The 19,071-nt window shown below is 40.1% G+C and overlaps 1 protein-coding gene across 1 annotated transcript in view; it reads left to right on the top strand.

Moving 5' to 3' along the window:
- The window catches only part of GXYLT2 (glucoside xylosyltransferase 2), a 67,035-nt gene that overhangs the window by 1,631 nt on the left and 46,333 nt on the right, over positions 1–19,071 (top strand). The window lies entirely within an intron of this gene.

The following is a 19,071-nucleotide window of genomic DNA, read 5'->3' as shown; positions in this document are numbered from 1 at the left end:
CTTTCTAAAACTTGCACATGTGGTATTTGCATCTAGGTAAGTGAAAATCTGCCTTTGGGAGTTGGCATAGGCCATTATCCTGTTCCCTAGTTGCAGATGGGTAGTGTTCCAGAGGTATGAAGTGTTCAGCTTTTTCACGTGTTGCACAACCTAGCAGTCTTCTGCACTAAACTAATAATTTTAGGGAATTAAAGAGCAGCTGACATTTCCTCAGTTTTAGCACAGCCTAATAGCTAACAAAAGTTACCTGTTGGTTGTGTTAAAAGTTTTTTAAAAAATGAATTTGACATCACAATGTTTCTACTTACATTTCTCTGAGATGCCCGGGAAGTCAAAACTAAAGGCTATTGTACAAGGCACACAGCCTCGGGGAAGGATAGAGTATAGATTGCAAGATTGTATCAAGAGGATGGACATCACAGGAAGGTAAGTATTGTGGGAAAATGGGACTTGAGAAAGGGAGTAAAGCTTGCCTTAAGCTCCAACCTCGGTCAAGATTTGTTAACTGCAGAAAAATACGTAAGACAACGCAGTCCCTATTTTGTCTTAGGTATTTTATGAGAAGAAAAAAAAAATCAGAAAAGAACATATGCAGAAAGAGGAAGAGAAGAGGAAGAACTTGGAGAAAGGTATGGTTAAGGTAACAAAACAATTATAACCTAATAAAATAAATTTTAAGGCATCATCTCCAAAAATGTTGGTCTCGTGTTTTACAGTCAGTGAATAATCCTGTGGGTTGGCAAGAGCTCACACAAAAAAGTAGTTAGAGATTGGCTCTTTGAAGGTAGAATTGTAAACCTTCATGTTTTAATGGATAGTATTGATAATGCATTAAAAATGCAAATATGAGGTTGTAAAAGAAACCTCAAGAGTGTCTCAGGTTTTGCAGTGACCATTGATATTTCTTCATTAGTCAACAGCAAGTAGGCCTCCGTTAAAATCATTAAGTTATGGGGACAAGGTAGGCATCAAAATTACTTCTTAGACACTGCTCCTGCATCCTTAGTGTTTTAAACAGTGCCACTCCTGAGAAATGGTATTGTTTACGTTTTACAATTTCCACGCCTGCCATGTGGGGCTTTGGATTAAAATTAATTCTATTTTTGAGTCTATTTGTTGTCTGGCATTAGCATGCAAAGTATGCTGACGCCAGACGCCGTTTGCATCCAATACTTCCCTTTGAGACTTGCTGCTCATGCGCTGTTATCACATAGAAACATAGAATGTAACGGCATTCGGCCCATCTAGTCTGCCCAATTTTCTAAATACTTTCATTAGTCCATGGCATTATCTTATAGCTAGGATAGCCTTATGCCTATCCCACGCATGCTTAAACTCCTTTACTGTGTAAACCTCTACAACTTCAGGTAGAAGGCTATTCCATGCATCCACTACCCTCTCAGTTAAGGAATACTTCCTAATATTTTGAAACTTTTGCCCCTCTAATTTAAGACTATCCTCTTGTTGTGGTAGTTTTTATTCTTTTATATATAGTCTTCTCCTTTACTGTGTTGATTCCCTTTATGTATTTAAATGTTTATATTATATCACCATTGCTTATTTTCCTAAGCTGTGTAGAAATAAATTGTGCTTTCAAACAAACCTAGTAATCCGGTCTTAGTACTTAAAAAATGTAAACACCTTTTAGTGACTGGGGTTTAAATACCTCTAGTGACTGTCACTAGAGGTGATTTCTCCAAAATAGTCGAATGGTAGAGTTCTATCTCTGATGATCGCAGCCAACAAAGGGTGAAGGCAGCTCAGAGACTGGCTCTATAAGGGAGGACTATATATAGGATGAGGTAGAGGCAAAAAACGCCTACAACATTCAAAATATAAACAAAGAACAAGTAAGACTTGTGCTGCAAATACTCCACACTGAAGTCCCAACAGTGTATATACAACCAAAAAACAATGGACATTAGCATTGAGAAAGGGCTGCTGCTCGAAACGTTTGCTGTTTTAACTTTGTCCTCAAATAAATTGTGGTAGCACCTGGGTGTGCACACCTATACTGGATGCGCAGGACTCTTGTTTGTTTTTTGGTTCTATAAGGGAGGAAAGTTAAGTAATTAGGCATTTTACCAACTTACAGGGAGAGCCAGGGACATGACTTGTTAGAAGGGTGCTATTTGTCCAACAAAGCCATTAGCCAGCCCAGTACAAGTTTCTAAGGTGACTAATGTTAATTCTGTGCAAAATTGGTGTCTGATACCAGGATGAATGTGTGAGAGTTCAGCAGTGATGTCTATGTTGCATCCCGTGAGACAGCAGGATCCTCCATAAGTAAAGCCAATTCCCTGAATCTGTCACTGGTGACGACTGGAGGGATTGACACTAGATAGTACATGTGGTAGCTACGCCCAGTGTCTAGAAGTCAGGCGTAGGAGACATACTGAGACAAAGTACTTCCTACGCTCTCAGTATATCTCTTGACTGAGTTGGGAGTGACAGTGCTGCTTTAAGCCCAGTGAGCTATGTTAGCTCAGACATTAATTGTGAGTGTTGTTCAGGTACTAGCGAGCTATGTGTGTTCACCTGAAGACAATTTAGCATAATTGGATTTCTGCACTGAAAAGATTAAAAAGGTAGTAAACTTGCCTTGACTCCAATGTTGGCAGAGTTTCTTTACTAGAGGTCTGATCCGCCTCCTGTGAAGTCTTCATTACTTATGACTTGTGTCCAATCAGAAGCTTCTCATAGAGAAGCATTGATAAAAACTCCTCATGCGTGGCAGTCTCCACAATCCACGGACAATACATGGTAGAAAGCTCTAACAGCTGTCTGGTTGACAGCCAGGAGGTGTACCGGGATTTATAAAAAATCTGAAATAAACCCTTCTTACCTGGGGTCTGCTGGTTGCCTCTCCTTGCCTCCAGTACAGTCTGCTGAAGCACCCTAAACTCTCTGTTTGAGCTTAGCTCATTGGCTGATGAGCCAATGACCTAAGCAGGAGCGTCTGGCTCCTGATAGGAGGGGGGAGCAGCACCTGGTGGGCCCTCATATAAGTAACTAAAATGTTCTACAACAGTTTGACTACTTATAGTGGGGGAGTACCAGGGCATGTCCGGCACAATAACCATTACATGCTGTAGTGGTTTTGGTGTTTGGAGTTTTTCTTTACTCCTACTTTGTAAAATCTAAATCTTTTTATTTACGTATATTTCTGATTTCTTCTTTAAAGTGTGAATAAATTGTAGTCTTTGTAGTAGCACTCTACTTTAGACATACGCATTCAGAGTTTTGCTTCCTTTTCTAAAATTAATTGTTGTGTAGCCGTAGGCCTGATCTGTTTATTTACTATATAAATCCATAGACAGACCGTACCTACCTGGAGGCTAGAAGAATTTCTGTAGAAGTGGAATGGTAATAAGAGAAGAGACAAAGTTCAGAGCAAAGAAAAAAGGTTGGGCGAGTGTCTAGACACATCAGAGCTGCCAGTTTAAAGAGATGTTGGCATCTCTCAGTATTTAACTAGAACGGCAGCACAATGCCCTTTAGAGTCTTTAATGAAAGTATTCCGCACCGGCTACGATAATCTGGTTTCACAAATTATATTATTGCAGTATTTTGCCTCTTAGTGAGGGATGGAAAAGACATATCTCGAGGGCTGCTTATTATCTGGGTAAGGCTTTAGCTGCTCAAAGAATCCGAAGCATAGATTTTGACAGATGATAAAAGACAATTGGTCCGTCTAGTCAGCCAATTCCTTATCTAAAAGCACATACTTTATTTATATTCTTGATTTAGTTTCTTACGATTGCAGTGTGTCCTTCCTGAACCAATTCAATCAATCTGGGCCACCTCTACTGAAAAGCATCTCCACGCATCAACAACTGTTTATTTAAAAATAAATACAAATTTAAAATGTTGTCTTCTTCTGGCTGTTGTCTTTGTACAGTGTTATAAAAATCCTGCTCAATCTAGCAGGTATTTTATAATATAGGTTAACTAAATTATGAAATTAATATTTTCAACAATTTATTTATGAAACTGTATTAATAACCTTAAATACAGAGTATAAAATCAGACTCTACACCCATTACTTTCTACAACCAAAATAACTTATTTAACAAGGCTGAACAAACTAGTTTTGTACAACAAAGCGTTACATTGATTACATAGGAAAAATAAGACCTAATAATAGAAATAGCACATTCTATATGTACGGTATATCCTTTTAAGAATCCTTGTTTTGGAGATGTGGTGTCCCGCAGAGTGGCCCAATAAGAGAGAGAGAGAAGTACTTTTACAAAGTCTCCTCCTAATCTTCTATTCTCTACCTTTTTTTTTTTTGTCAATCTTTGTTTTTATTGAGGCATAAGATTAGTCAGTACAGAAAGTGAAACAAAAGGGTTAATGCATGAAATACGTGCGAAATGCATAATTGATTGTACAATTGTTGCATGTAAACCTTAGAATGACAGCCTCATTTTATAAACGTTACAACAGTAGTACTTTACAGGCTTGACAGGTTGTTTTTTAAAGGTTTTGTCGTTGAACTAGGATTAGAAAGTACAAGATATGGATCATAGGATCTGAGTGGTAACATGCTAACTAAATAACACAGCTAAAAGTAGGTGCATTGTTGTAGGCAAATAAAGGAAAATGTGGTATCACGTGTTTTAACGAAATAGCAAGGGCACAGCACAGTCATGCACGTCCTATATATATATAGTGTTACATATTAGTCGGTCAGTGTAGGTTATACAAAAACGTTCATACTGAGATATAGATTAGCTAACAGACCTGTTTATGTATGTGATTAGTTTGGCCGGGTATGTTGCATTGGTTCAGTAAGTGCACAGGCAAATGCCATTACACATGAGCGCTTTGCGTGTATGCCATGAGTTTTCACAAATGCGTGCTTAAGAAAATAGAGTAGCGCAATGTATATAGTATTATGCTGGGCAATTTAAAACACGCTGAATGAGTTGCATATAATATTGACCGCATATGCACGAGGGTGTGAGCCCCCATTTGTTAGGGTGTGTGGCATAGACCTGTGGGTAAGTACATGAGTATAAATATACAGGAATTGCAGCAAGATAGAAGTATACAAAGGCCCGCCCAAGCGCGGTAAGGCAAGTTATCACGGTAGAAGGTAAATCAAGAAACAAGCATTACATAGTTACTCGAGTTGCACAACGCTATCAGTTAAGTAGAGTTTAAATACTAGGCATGCTGAGCCGTTGCGCCCTGGTTACCAAGAGGTGAACAACAACGAGAATAAGACATAAAAAGTGCACTTTAAGTTGTTAAGGCAGGCTGGTGACCCAGTGTATATCTATCTGTTATGTGACATTCGTAGAGTATTGACCATAAAAGGAAAAAATTAAACTAAACATTGAACATCACGGAGCATGTGAAAGGAAACCTTATGGGCAAAATCCTCAGGGTATGACAGTGTGTCTCTCTCTGTTACTTGGAGCAGTCCAAGGCATCGAGTGTGGTAGGCGTCCATGCTGTTATTCAGCCCACCCCACATGGAGGAGTCAAGCTGTAGTATGCGATGTCTAGTCCATTTGGTTGTGGGGGGTTGCTTCCTTGATCCGCCGCTCTATAGAGGCTTAGGTCTGCCTCCCTAGGGTGGGTGTCTTGACCCGTCGGGCGCTTGGCCTTTAAAGTTGTGGGTCCCCTTGTGCAACTCCTGGTTCTTTGTCGCTTGGGTGTCCTGTGTCTTCGGCCCGAGGCCTTAGCGGGGGCCCTTGCCACAAGTCCATTGACCCCATCTCCAGGGTCGTGGGCCCAAGGTTTTGCCGGAGTCCGGTCATTCCCTTGGGTGTATGGGTGGCGATAAGGAGGAACCCTCAGGTGGGCTCCCTGCTCGGAAGAAGAGTAGGGAGAGTTCTTGGGAGTACGGGGGGTCCCCAACACTCTGCGACTGTGCTCCGATGCTTGTTTTTCTCCCACGAGTATGCCTGCAGGCAGAGGATCTCTCCTCCTGCGGCGCCATCTTGGGGCCCTGTGCCGTTTAGGAGTGATGCGTCGGCAGTTATGTTGCTCAAATTGCTTTTGGATCTGGCTTGTGCTCTGTTTGTTCAGCCAAGCTCGGTGCTCCAGCTTTGCCCAGAAGGCATCGAAGTGAGCGGTGAGTCTGGCTTCATAGTCCGGCATGACTGCGTGACGTTCAGATGTCTCGCCTGGTGTGCTTACCGCCGCCATGTTAGTTGCGCCTCGTGTTCGCCCATCTCGTTGCTGTGTTGCCTCATATTGTAGGCTCAGCCTGTAGCCGCTTTTCCAGACGCTTGTTGTGGACCGAGATGACCCCCATCGGTCCAGAGGGGGGGGGGCGGGGGGTAGGAGGTGATGCCCCCGAGGTACGTCCGACCAGGTCAGTCAGCGCGGGAAGCGGCCGTCTCCCCAGCGCTCGATCTCCGGTAGGCCTCAGGGTTCCCTTTCGGGTTCCCGGTATGGTAGAGTCTGGAATTTGGTGTCGGGCAATTCTTCCGGGTATCCCCGACATGATTCCTCGACTCTGGTGGGCGACTGTGCCGTGATTTTTGGGGTTTACCCCCTCGAAGTTCAGTGAATAGCAGGAGCTGAAGTGTAACACAGCCGCTCAGCCTGAGTGCCAGGCTCCGCCCCCTTCTATTCTCTACCTTTGATCATCATTCCATCCCATCCCATGTGGTGGTGCTTAAGACCACCTGGCTTCCTCCAGGGTAAAAATGCAAACTCAACTTTGGTGGTTAAACACACCCGAACACTCCTGTTCCTACAACAACAATTTAAGGGGGTTAGAGAGGGGGTAATTTGTTCTAGTAGACATCTTCACAACAAGGCTGACCAGTTGCCTCTTAATAAGGCCTTGCATACAACTACAATGCTACTCAAATAGAACAAATATATTAGTATTATCTTTTAATTACCTTGGCAGTTTGATGTGATGGTACCCAATGTTAATCAAAGCGCTGGTTTTAAATAGAGCGAGCTTATCTCTCTTTTATTTTGTTAAATTCTATATAGAAAGGTATTTCTATATATGTATCTGATTTATATGTGCACTAACATCAGGGTAAATATATTGTGATTGAACAGGTTTGCCACCAGAAATTGTGAGGTCCCTTTCAAAACCACTTGTTAGGTCCCCCAAATATACATTCCCAGACAAATATTCATACCAATACACTTTTCCTGGTACAGAGATTCACACCCAGATACACTCTTCAAGACACACACACGCATTCACAGACACAAACACACTCACATTTAAATACATTTTAGGCATAATCCTGTTTGCCTGCCTTTTTACCCCAGGAGGGATCTGATGGGAGCATGTTGAAACAGGTTACTAGCTCCATTTGTACTCCTATTTGACTTCCTTAGAGCTTGAGGAGGAAATTATAATAAAACAGGAGAGGCCAATCCATAAATTTATCAGAGTCAAGAGATTTCTCTCTTCCAAACCAACTTGTAATGGAATTTATCTTTCTTCTTCTCATAGTCTGCGGTACACATGGAACGTATGTCACATTTCTGCTGAGTCCTTCTAATGATGAGTCAAGTATTTTAATGATCAAAGCTCAATAACATGTCAGCATGGAAAGTCAGAAGATTAGAGCTCCCAACAATCTATATTTTGTTGTTGCAGCGTGTCAAACCGTTCTCTTACTAAACTGTCATTTTTACATCTCAGAGTCACTCATAGATAGTCGTTTTAGACATGCTGCTCTCCTTGGCATTTTTATACAGGGCTGAAGACGATGTAGACTAAACGCAGATGGAACCATAAAAGCATTTCATTCTGAAATAAAAACAAACAAAGAATGGTTTTACAGAAATCTGGCATGCAGAAAGAAATGTTATGATTTAGGAGAGTCAGTCGAGGGTCTTTGTATGCTGCTATCTCTCTACTCCTCATAGCAGATAGTGCTTCAGTCCTGTACAGTCCCATCTCAGTGTGTTAAGGGAAGCGTAAGTTATATCTGTTACCTGAATGGGGTCTTATCAAAACAGCACTGTGACCTGTGAGTTTTTCCATAAAATAAATTCTTTATGGAGAAACCTTATGAAAGCACTAAAACTTCACTGGAATTCTAAAGTCATAAAAAGATGACTTGAGACAAAGTTTGGGGCTACATTGTATTTGTTTAGGACCTGGTTTCTCACCTGTGGCTCGTTTACACCAGTGGTTACGCCTAGCCCAAGAGCTGGCCAGCTGGGTAGGTGTCGATCTACCCAGATGGCATGTTCCTTACTTTGCCCAAACATACAGTGTCCGGGGAGAGGCTGTAATCTGTGCTCTTCCATCACTGCTCCCTACAGTGATTCCGGGAGCCAGGTTATGATGTCACTCTGGCTTTGCTGTTCTATGGGCATCAGGTGTTCTTATGACATTTTCTAGACACGCAGGGGATACTTCTCAGTGTTGAAAAACACTGGTAGAACATTCCATTTTTTTTTTTATTTTTTTTTGCAAAATGTGGCAATTGGCACAGTTCTCAATTCCATACCCTGCCCTTTTCCTAGAGCCATTAGTTACAATACATTAGTTACCATTGCAACTGAAAATAAGCATAGTTTTATGTATATGCAACGGATACTTTGGCACGTCATTGAACTAGTGCAAGTACTGAAAATTTAAAGATATCAAAAGTGATGTGTATCATGTGTAAGTTATTATATAGTCACATTTATATCTTCAGTCTCCTCTACTCCATTTTCTTGCTAACACGCTTATTCTGTTTTTTTTTCCTCAAACAATACATTGGCTTTGGGCCAGGGGTTTCATTTATTTCCAGTTAACACACTCTGGATTGCTTATTTTATAAATACATTGTGTGCTCATCCCTCCTTGTTAGTTGGCTGGGATAATTGCATGTTTAACGTTCCAAAACAACCATTAAAAATGTTATGATTTCAAAGATCAAAATGTTCTTTTGTCAGATATATCTTATTTGGCTTATTTCTATTGGATTTTTAGCTATCAGTGACCTCAAAAGACCAATTTACATTTTATATTGTGGCCACTATTATCTAAAATACATGTTAGGAAAGTACAAGAATTCTCCAGCTACTCACTAAACTTAAAAAAACCAAACCAAAACCCCAAAGCCTGCATTATATATTTGGGGACCCTGACATTTCTCAGAGCAACACTGGTGCCTGGGTGCCACTGACGAGGATGACCTGCTATTTGACTCCAGACTACATACAGACAGTAAGAGCAACTCTACCACTGCCAGTATGTACACAAACCACTATGAACCCACAAACCTTGTACTATCTTGAATTTACCGCGCTTGACTGACATACTGCATGTAGCATGGGATACTGGCAGAGCCAGATTAAGTTTGTTCAGGGCAGGCTACCAAAATAATGACAGATTAACTGTCACTTTTCAGAATACCTTGATAGACATCCTCTATAATTTGGAGAAATTGGAAGGTTTCAGTGACCAACAACGGGTGACCAACCCATTGGGAAGAAGCACAAAATCTCTATCTTCCTGCTTTCTTAAAGATGCCTGTTATAATCTATACTGGGAAGTTGCTTTAAAGGAACTCTATAGCGTTCGGAATACAAACTTATTCCTACCGCTATAGTGTCCTACTCTTGACTATGATTCATGGCCCCCCTAAGTCAAATTGAATAAAATCATTTTTAAAATGGTTTTACTCACCCCTTTTCCACCGCCACGACTCACTCAGACCAGCTAGTGCTCTGCCTCCAATCACTTATTCCTGGAGGCTAACTAATCTTTTTACATTAGGGGTGAGAAGCTCATGTGTGGCGAACGTGGTGCTCATCCAATTAAATGCTTCTAATAGGGAAGCATTGAATCCCAATGTATAGCGGACAGTTATACACAATGGAATCAAGCAATGTGTAAAAAAAATAATTTTTAAATGCTGTTTTGTCTACTTGACTACTTGACTCTCGGAGCCTGGGTGAAGCTTTTGCTGATTGTTGAGTTGCAACTTGCATCATCCTGACATCTCAACTCTGCTGATGGAGATAAACTTCTGGGTGGAAACCTTAATAACGTTCGGAGGGCTGTGGGCAGTTCGACAAATATTCCTCCTACATGGCACTCTAAATGACCTGACCTATTAGAATCGAATTTGCAATTTGCTTACTAAACAGAGAAAATGATTGTAACGGCTAATAAAATACCAATTGTCATGCCTATTCAGCTTGTTCCACCACTTAAAAGCAAATTCCTTATCTTTTGATTTGCCTTTGCTTCCCAGGATTTCTGTGTCTTTCTCTAGCATTCTTGAACTCGTCCACTCTGTTAGACTCTACCTCCTCTACGGGAAAGCTATTCCTGGCATCTTCAACAATTTTCCATAAAACTGGAAGGTGATTGTATAGTGGGGTCAAGCAATTCGCTATATATTTAAACCAAAAACTTGCCTTCACCTAAGTTAACTACATTGAAGAAAAGGTGTAGGGAGTCGTGTGTTCCATCACTAAACCAAATGAATACCCATGTTCGGGTATCTTATTCACTGTCTATATGCAAATGCATTTTCTGTCAGTTTCTATCACCCAAGTAGTTGGGATCCATTTTGGAATGGATTATGAGCTACTTGTTCTAGACATTTTGAACTATTTATGGATAAATATTTTTTTTTTACCTCGAATACACCATTGCCACCAGTAATGAGTATATTCTATTTATTTCTATCTACACATAGATTTGAATGACTTTTAGTATCTTTTTTTATTTTCGGTTTTTATTTTGGTTTTTTTTACATCTGCTATACACATTGGGTTATCTAATTCTATTTCTAAATGTGACTTTAAATGTTTAATTTTTTTCCTTTTTTTTTTTACATTTTATAATATTAAAATTGGAAAATTTCTGCCTCTTTTGATTTTAGAAGATTAGAAAAAAAAACAATAATTTAGTAAATTTCCTATATATATATATATGTATGTATATATATATATATATTTATTTCCTTTTAGATATCTTTTCAAAAGCACCTAGTACTTCTAAATTAGATGCTGCTTATGACTTAAAACGTTTTGCATGATCATACCTCTCTGATAAAAACCCTTAGAAATATGGATTCATCTGTGAGACTGAAGAGTTAGCATAGTAAAAGATCTGTTAACACTGTCCAGTCTATCTCATCGTATATCTCTCCAGAATCCCCAAATACTGCCTTTTCACTAAAAAAAATAATTTGATTGATGAGGTCAAGTCGCATTTTATACCTACAGGAAAAAAAGGACTTCTTCCCGCAAGAAGATCTATAATCCGCTTCAATTTTACGAAGCATCTTTTATTCCTTTACCAAGTGGGAATAAGAAAATCAAAAAGTGCATTTGTATCCATTTTCTTTTGGCAGTTCAATCAATTACTGTTATATAAATCTTTTTTTGGCTCACATCTGTTTAGACAAGCTGTTTATCAAATGTCATCTGCTGAACAGAGAAGCAACACATTAAATTTCATTTAAGAAATGAAGCTTAGATAGCTATGGAGGGTTTTTTGTTAGATGTGTAACTCTCACAGTCGGAAGACCCTCTTTACCTTTGTAAAATGTATCTTTTAAGGGAATTATTAATAGTAATTGGGTACTTCTCATCACAAATAAACTGTAGCATTGTAGCATCATCATGGTCCACTAGGGCTAATATAGAAATCCATTTGTGCATTAGCAGGAATTTACTCCAGTATTCAAACAGGGAAGATGCTGCCTGAAGACTTTGTACATAATAACCACTAGAATGAGCTGTAGATGTTATGGTACTTAGAGCCCCAACTTTAAAGCAGATCTGTCACATTTGGTGTTCTTTACACAGGTTGCAAAGACCCTCGACGGTGGCATCTCCAGTTAGGGCTAGGTGGCTATGAAGTGTCATAAAAGGTAGTTTTACTTACCTGAGGGTGTCCCTTGAAGCCATCACTATCTTCTTCCTAGAGACCTTCTTTGGCTCATGGTGCTTCATCTTCCATAAACCACATCAGTGCGGTACTCCCACAATAATGCAGGAGCCCCCATAGGTCACGTCTCCCGATGCTTGAATCCCACAGCTCTCACTTATAAAGACTGGGTGGGATTGGACAAAAGTTGATGACATAGCTCCACATTTTGTCAATCTCAGACTTTACCATAAGACAAAATAGACTCTACTTGTCTTATGGTATCTTTGGATAGAGTTGGAATGTCAGGAACATTCCAACGCAGTCTGCATGAATATTTCATTACGATTACATCTTTATGAAATACTAAGAAGTGATCATTATTCATTAATTCGTGGTTTGGCTTAATTCAGATGCTGCAAAGCTTGGAGATTTGCATCAAGTTTTTTTAAGTAAAATTTAGCCAGGGTTGTTGTTTTAAAGGAGTTATGAAGAAGGTTTAATGCATGAAGTGGGGGGTTGATGCTTAATTTACAAGGCCCCCTGCTCCTTGGTTCCACTATTGACCTTAAAGGAACACTATATTTATATCAGGAATAGAACACTATGGTTATGTTTGGAATACAAACATGTATAAATGATCTCATTCAATATTTATGTGACACTGAAACTAGAATTGAATTAAGACTTTAACCTTTAAAATTCTTATTGATATTCATAACAGTGTGATTAAAATGTTAGCTGTCTTGTTCCCCCAAAGGTACGCATTTTTGACCTTTTCCACATGTTTTCATTTCTAGATTTCACTTTTAAAGTGGACCGGTCATCCAGAAAAACATCTTAGATAATGTACTCTTTTGTGAGTAATTCAGTTTAATCTATTCATTTTTCTAACAAATATGCATATGGTGAGAAATTCACGTACCTTTACTTCCTCGTTTATGTGGTATTGCTATAAGTAGTAATGTCAGGAAGTAGCATATATACGGGGAGATCAGAGTTTTGGGTGTCTCTGATAAACTGGCAATTCAGGTTCTAGATCCTCATAGGACAGAGGGAGACTAGATCCTTTAGTAAACGGAAAGCTAATAGCTGTTATGTTCCTCTATAAATAAGTAGTTAGTAACACTTCTTTGTGTATCCTCTTCAGCAAACTGAAAGGATAACTCCAGACACTATGACAATTTCAGTAATGTGGTCATGGTGCCTATAGTCTTTATGTGTAGCATTTCGCTCTAAACGCTGCAGGTACAGAGATTAACCCTTCAGGTCACTTGAAACAAACAGGTTGTCAAAGGTGACAGAATATAGCACAGCATACACAACCTAACACCTTACGCTGTCAGCCTTGGCGACACTAAGCTTAGCAAACCTAGCCTGCTATGCCACCCAAGCTTACTATTTAGCAGACTCCCATACCTCATATGTGCACTCCTAACAGTACTTGTAAGTTTAAATCGAATGTCCTGCTATGTTCTTCTAGACAATGTTGATATATACCAACTTAGACATGGCTGCCTAGCTTGAACCTAGCGTGTTTTACACTCTCAAAAATGTGCTGTTTCTGCAAATGTCATACCAATGCTTATTATCGTGTTTCACACTGAAGGCTTACTAATGTTGTTGTGACATTGTGAGCATACCTGGATTCTTTCAAAAGCACATCAAAAATAAAGAATTAAAAAAAAAAAAACATAGGTGACAGAATATAAAGTGTTAATGTATATAATGGACTTCGTTCATAAGGCTTGGGTGAGGCAGGGTTGGTAGATTGTTGACTTGGAATATTTTCAGCTGTTCTGTATTTCAGTAGCACAGGAATAAAAATGACAGATATGGTGGTCATAATTAACTGAACACTCCGAACACCATAACCACTACACGGTTTGACTTCTTATTTGCAGTCCACTAGGAACCGCTCCCAGCCTCCACTGCAGACAGAAGTTCTCGGCTAATTCCAGCCAATCTGTGGAATCGTGTGTATATTTTTGTGTTGTAAGTTACTCTCTAAGGATTTTATTCGTATTATTAGGAGAATCAAGATCCTGATATATGTTATGGGTGCAGCTCTGCGCATGGCTTTTTGTCTGTGCTTTGTGCATTGTGGGATTGCATAGATATTTATATATCCACCTGCACCAGCATAGATGTGGTTTCTATTTCCATGCCAGTTAAAATGATCCATTATAAATCTTAATGAAATGATCCAGAGGTATGGTAGCAATTTTGACAGCATTAAATGTTATCTTTCCACCATATTTAAAAATCGTCCCCTTTTCCCACCAACACTAGCAGTTTTTTTACCTTACACTTCCTTTGGTAAACAAGGGAAGATGCTTTGATTTCCTTACAGAAAAACAAAACAAAAAAATTCCTTGCTGCCTTTGTGTTTTTAAGCAAACTTTTCCTGTTTGTAACAGAAAAGCTCAACTGAATGGCTCTGGACAAAGATGTAATATAATAGGAGGTGCAAGACGCCAAGGGCAACAGGAAATCAAATGGCTATTGTTTATGTTATAATATGGTGTTGTTAAAGAATTAAACAATAGCTTGTATTACTAGGGGCAGGACGCAGTGTCCACAGAACGCAGGGCTGAGCGTAACATGGTTTTGCTGTGACACTTGCTATAGCAGGGCTATTTAACCTCATCTAACAGAATACATTGGAGGGCTATTCCATGCCTTAGGCTATACAAGCAGACCAAGAATTAATGCTAGTGTTACTTAATAAATCAGTGCAACACTAGATATTCATGTGCAGAGCACATAACATATTAAAAACTATACTGTTCTGTGAGGTTTTTTTTTTTTGTATAACCTGAAAGCTGAGTGAATGTTAGCTGTGGCTTGTGCCTTTTTTACATGTCCATTTTTAGTTTATACTACACATTGCATGATTCGCTGACCTCGAACAGAGTCAGAGAATCCATGTAAATGAATGTTCGTTGATATCAATTTCCCACTAGATGTGTGTACCCCACTGTGAAAGGAATGACAAAGCATATACTGCTCTGCAGAGCATCGTAGGATGATAATCATGTGTGTAGCTCTTGGGGAGGTAGGTAGGATGAATCCCACCAGAAAATATATTGGGGCATGAGTTCCACTACAGCCATAACAGTGCAGGTTTTAAAATTCTATGTTTTGATGCTTATGAAAGATGAAAAAATAAACATAGTTCGTAATTTTGACATATTGGTTAAAAGGACCCTGTAGGCAAACAGACCACTTTATCTCATTGAAGTGATCTGGGTGCGGTGTCTGTTTCCACTTAGCCCTGCAATATAAAACATTAGTTTTAGAGAAATTGCAATGTTTACATTGCTAGGTTAAGACTGTCTAATAGGCAGCCACTGGAGGCGCTTCCTCAATTCACATCAGGACGTCCAGCGTCTTGAAAAATCCTGATTCAGTGCTTTCCCATGGGTGCATAAGGTTTCCGGATCATCGTGATGTATTGTATGCCTAACACTCTATTGTTCCTTTAAAGCAATTACATTTTCAACCAGATACAAAAATATCAATGGATACACTTTATTAAATAACTTTTTTTTATTCCTAAAAAAATCCTAGTGTTATATTTTCCTAACACTATAATGTCCCTTTGCCTCCAAGGCCCCACCCATTCATGGAAGGGTTAAAAACCCTTTCTTCCACTGACCTGATCCAGCATTGGCACTGGATCGTGCTCCTTCTTGTCAGTCGATTCGGGCAACCTAATCTGCACACACAGCAAGTGCCACGTGTGCCACGTGTGCATTAGGCCTTCCCCATAGGAAAGCATTATTTCTTAATAAATATTTCAAGAGATGATGTAAAACTTCCGAGTTATGACATCTCCATATGAGGTGGGCTGACTTGGGGAACTATTGAAAATGGTTCGACTAGAGCTGGAGTGACTGCAGCCATATCTCACCATAACTGCTGTTATTCTAATTTTTTTTTTTTATAAAGCGTTACTTTATATGTTATACCTTTATTCCACTTTACACTGCACTAAGCTTTAGTGGCTATGGTGCTTGAAGTTTCCATATAACAAGTAAGTCACTTTTTCAAGTTGTTAAGTTATTTTTATTTTTTAATTTATTTTCTTAATTCTTTCTTTTTGACGTTGTAATGCTCTTGGGAGAATATTTATTTGGAACGCAACTGCAGATGAAATAATACATTTGAGATGTCACTTTCAGAAAACATATTTTGTTTAAAGGAACACTATAAGGTCAGGAACTCAAACATGTATTCCTGATCCTATAGTGCAAAACCCACCATTTAGGTGGCTTGCCCCATTTCCCTCCAACCCCCCAAAACCCCCTCAGAATGGGTTAAAACACCTTAATTTCAGCTCTCTACTGGTCTGCCGGCACTGGCCACACCCCCTTTGGGACCTCATCAGAAATGCTGATTTTTAGCCAATCCAATGCTTTCCCACAGGGAAAACATTGGATTGGCTAAAATCAGCAAGGGGCAGGGCCAAACACTGTTTTGGCCAATCAGGACGTCCTCATAGAGCTGCATTAAATCAATGCATCTCTATGAGGAAAAGTCAGCATCCCCATGCAGAGCGTGGAGACGCTAAACGGCAGGGCTGCTTACTGTGCAGCTCTGAGCAAAGAAAGCACCTCCAGTGGCCATCTAAAGAGTGGCCACTTGGGGTTGTCCCTAGGGGACATGTAAACACTGCCTTTTCTCTGAAAAGGCAGTGTTTGCATGAAAATGCCTGAAGGCAATGATTATGCTCACCAGAACAATTACTTTAAGCTGTAGTTGTTCTGGTGAACATAGTGTCCCTTTAAATAAAGGAAATTAACATTGGCTGTCTTTTGCAGCAAATAGGTTTTGAAATAATGCATGAATGCTTGGAATCTTGTTTTTTAAGATTTGCAACACAAGAATATAGCAATTATAAAAATTAGGAAATGCTTATTCAGCAGCAAACAATATAGTCCAAGTGACTTCAATGAGGAATGCTTAATTAGCAGTAAGTGGTATAGTCCATAAGATTTCAATAAGGTTGCCAGAGCAGGTGAAACCTGTAGTACAAAGTATCAGTCTCTTAGTATAAAGAAATAACTTGGTAATGAATTATCCTGGTATGTGAAGTGGTTGTAGTTAGTAGGCTCCTATAGCAATAATTAATACCATTGAGCAATTGGCAAATTATATTTGAAATAGATATAGCAAGTAGAATCTCAGAGGCAGACTTTGGATAACCCTTATCCTTCCCAGAAACTTGCCGCTAGAACCAATTAGTAAATACAATCATAGGATAACTTATCTTTCCTTAACCCCTTAAGGACACATGACGTGTGTGACATGTCATGATTCCATTTTATTCCAGAAGTTTGGTCCTTAAGGGGTTAAAGGATCACTATAGTGTCAGGAAAACAAACTAGTTTTCCTGACACTAAATAACCCTTAGGTCCCCACCATCAGGGTCCCCCTCACGCTGGGCTTAAGGGGTTGAAACCCCTTCAGCCACTTACCTTAATCCAGCGCCGGGCTCCCTCTGCGCTGGTGACCTCTCCTCCCCTGCCGACGTCAGCTCCCAAGTAAAGCGGAATGCGCAGGCGCGGCAAAAGCCGCGCACGCATTCAAACAAGCAATAGGAAAGCATTTCTCAATGCTTTCCTATGGACATTCTGCACGCTGAATGCGATTTTCGCATCCAGCGTTGCAGATGCGCCTCTAGCGGCTGTCAGGAAGACAGCCACTAGAGGCTGGATTAACCCTGCAATTCTCCGAAACTGCTATGTTTACATCTAAAGGGTTTAAACCTGGGGGACCTGGCGCCTAGACCACTTCATTGAGCTGACGTGGTCTGGGTGACTATCCCTTTAATGAATGATGGGAGTTTAAGTCCTTCCAATGTAGATTGATTTATGGTTCCTTGAAGTAACTGAAGAGATGCAGGAATCCGGGGTTAAGTCTGTTTCTTGAGTGGCAAAGTAGAATGGAGCATAGCCAGGAATAAAGCCAGAGGTTCCGTACATAGGAATTCAAATGAGCAGAGTTCAGCAGGGAAACGGCAACCATGTAGTAAGAAGCAAGAGCACGTCAACCACAGGAGATTGACAGGGAGAGATTGAACACCTGAGATCAGGTGCAGCTTCCTTTTAAAGGAAGGGATGACATCACAAGCATATGGGGCTAAAGGTCGATTTGGCTGGATCAAATATGGAAAAATTCCCAAACAACGTGGGGAAATCCTGACAGACATGCAGAAGTACATCAAGGATATTGCAAACTTGCAGCACATTAATCGGTAAAGAGAGAGATCTCAAGTAGACAGCATATGCATGATTTTAAAATGACGGCAGAGAACAGCAGAGAGAGGGATATTCACATCCAATGCCAGTCCTGCAGTCGATCATACTAGCATAAATGATACATATCTTTAAAATAACAATAATGTGAGAATGGACAATTACCAATTGCTTCGAGCATATAACACAAATGAAAACAACGTGAACTATAGGCAAATTTTGAGTAATTCGGCTACTGTTGTGTGGCCCAGTGAAAACAGGATCAGGCCGTGGGTTGTTGGAAACAAATACAGTTGATCTATGATCAACGGATTCCCTCCGAAGGCAGAACTGTTCCGCACAATATTAAGAAGCCTAATGACCATTGGCATAGGTGTGAATATCTGTCAAAACTAACAGGGATGAAACTCACAGGCTGCGGTGCCAACTGCTGCGTGGAGGTAACTTTGATCGCCAGGTAGGTATGAAGCTGTGTCCTTCTGAGCTAAGAATAGTACCGGCATGGGGGTTCCTCTCTCTCTGGTGGAAAGGGGTTGAGTTTTATGACTTCCAGGGTTGTGTCTAAATGTGCAACCTCAATCTTGTGTGGGTTGGCCTCCCTGTGTGCATAGAAGGAACCTCTGGTGCCGAATTCACAAGAGTTGTAGATGCCTGTTGCTGTTGTGTAATGGGACTTAGTCGGTGATGGAGCTTGGTCCAGAAGTCTGCAAGCACTCGATCTAGGCCGGTCAGAATGGGAGGCGGCTGGAATAAGCGACATGGAGTAAGTGTATTCTTAAATGGTCTCGGCAAATAGCAGAGAGGCCACGGGAAGAGGGATCGTCCGCCATTGGATCTACTTGTGTGCTCATTGCCTAATGAGTATAATCGAGTATTATAAAGCAGTTTCTGTTGTGTATGGGGTCGTTCTTTTTAAGCAAATATGGCTCCACACATTTCGTAATAGAATAGAATATATTACCTTTTCACGTCTGTTCACTGTTT

Source organism: Pelobates fuscus, chromosome 7 (genome assembly GCF_036172605.1).
Source record: "Pelobates fuscus isolate aPelFus1 chromosome 7, aPelFus1.pri, whole genome shotgun sequence".
NCBI lineage: Eukaryota > Metazoa > Chordata > Amphibia > Anura > Pelobatidae > Pelobates > Pelobates fuscus.
This window is presented reverse-complemented; position numbering and strand designations above follow the sequence as displayed.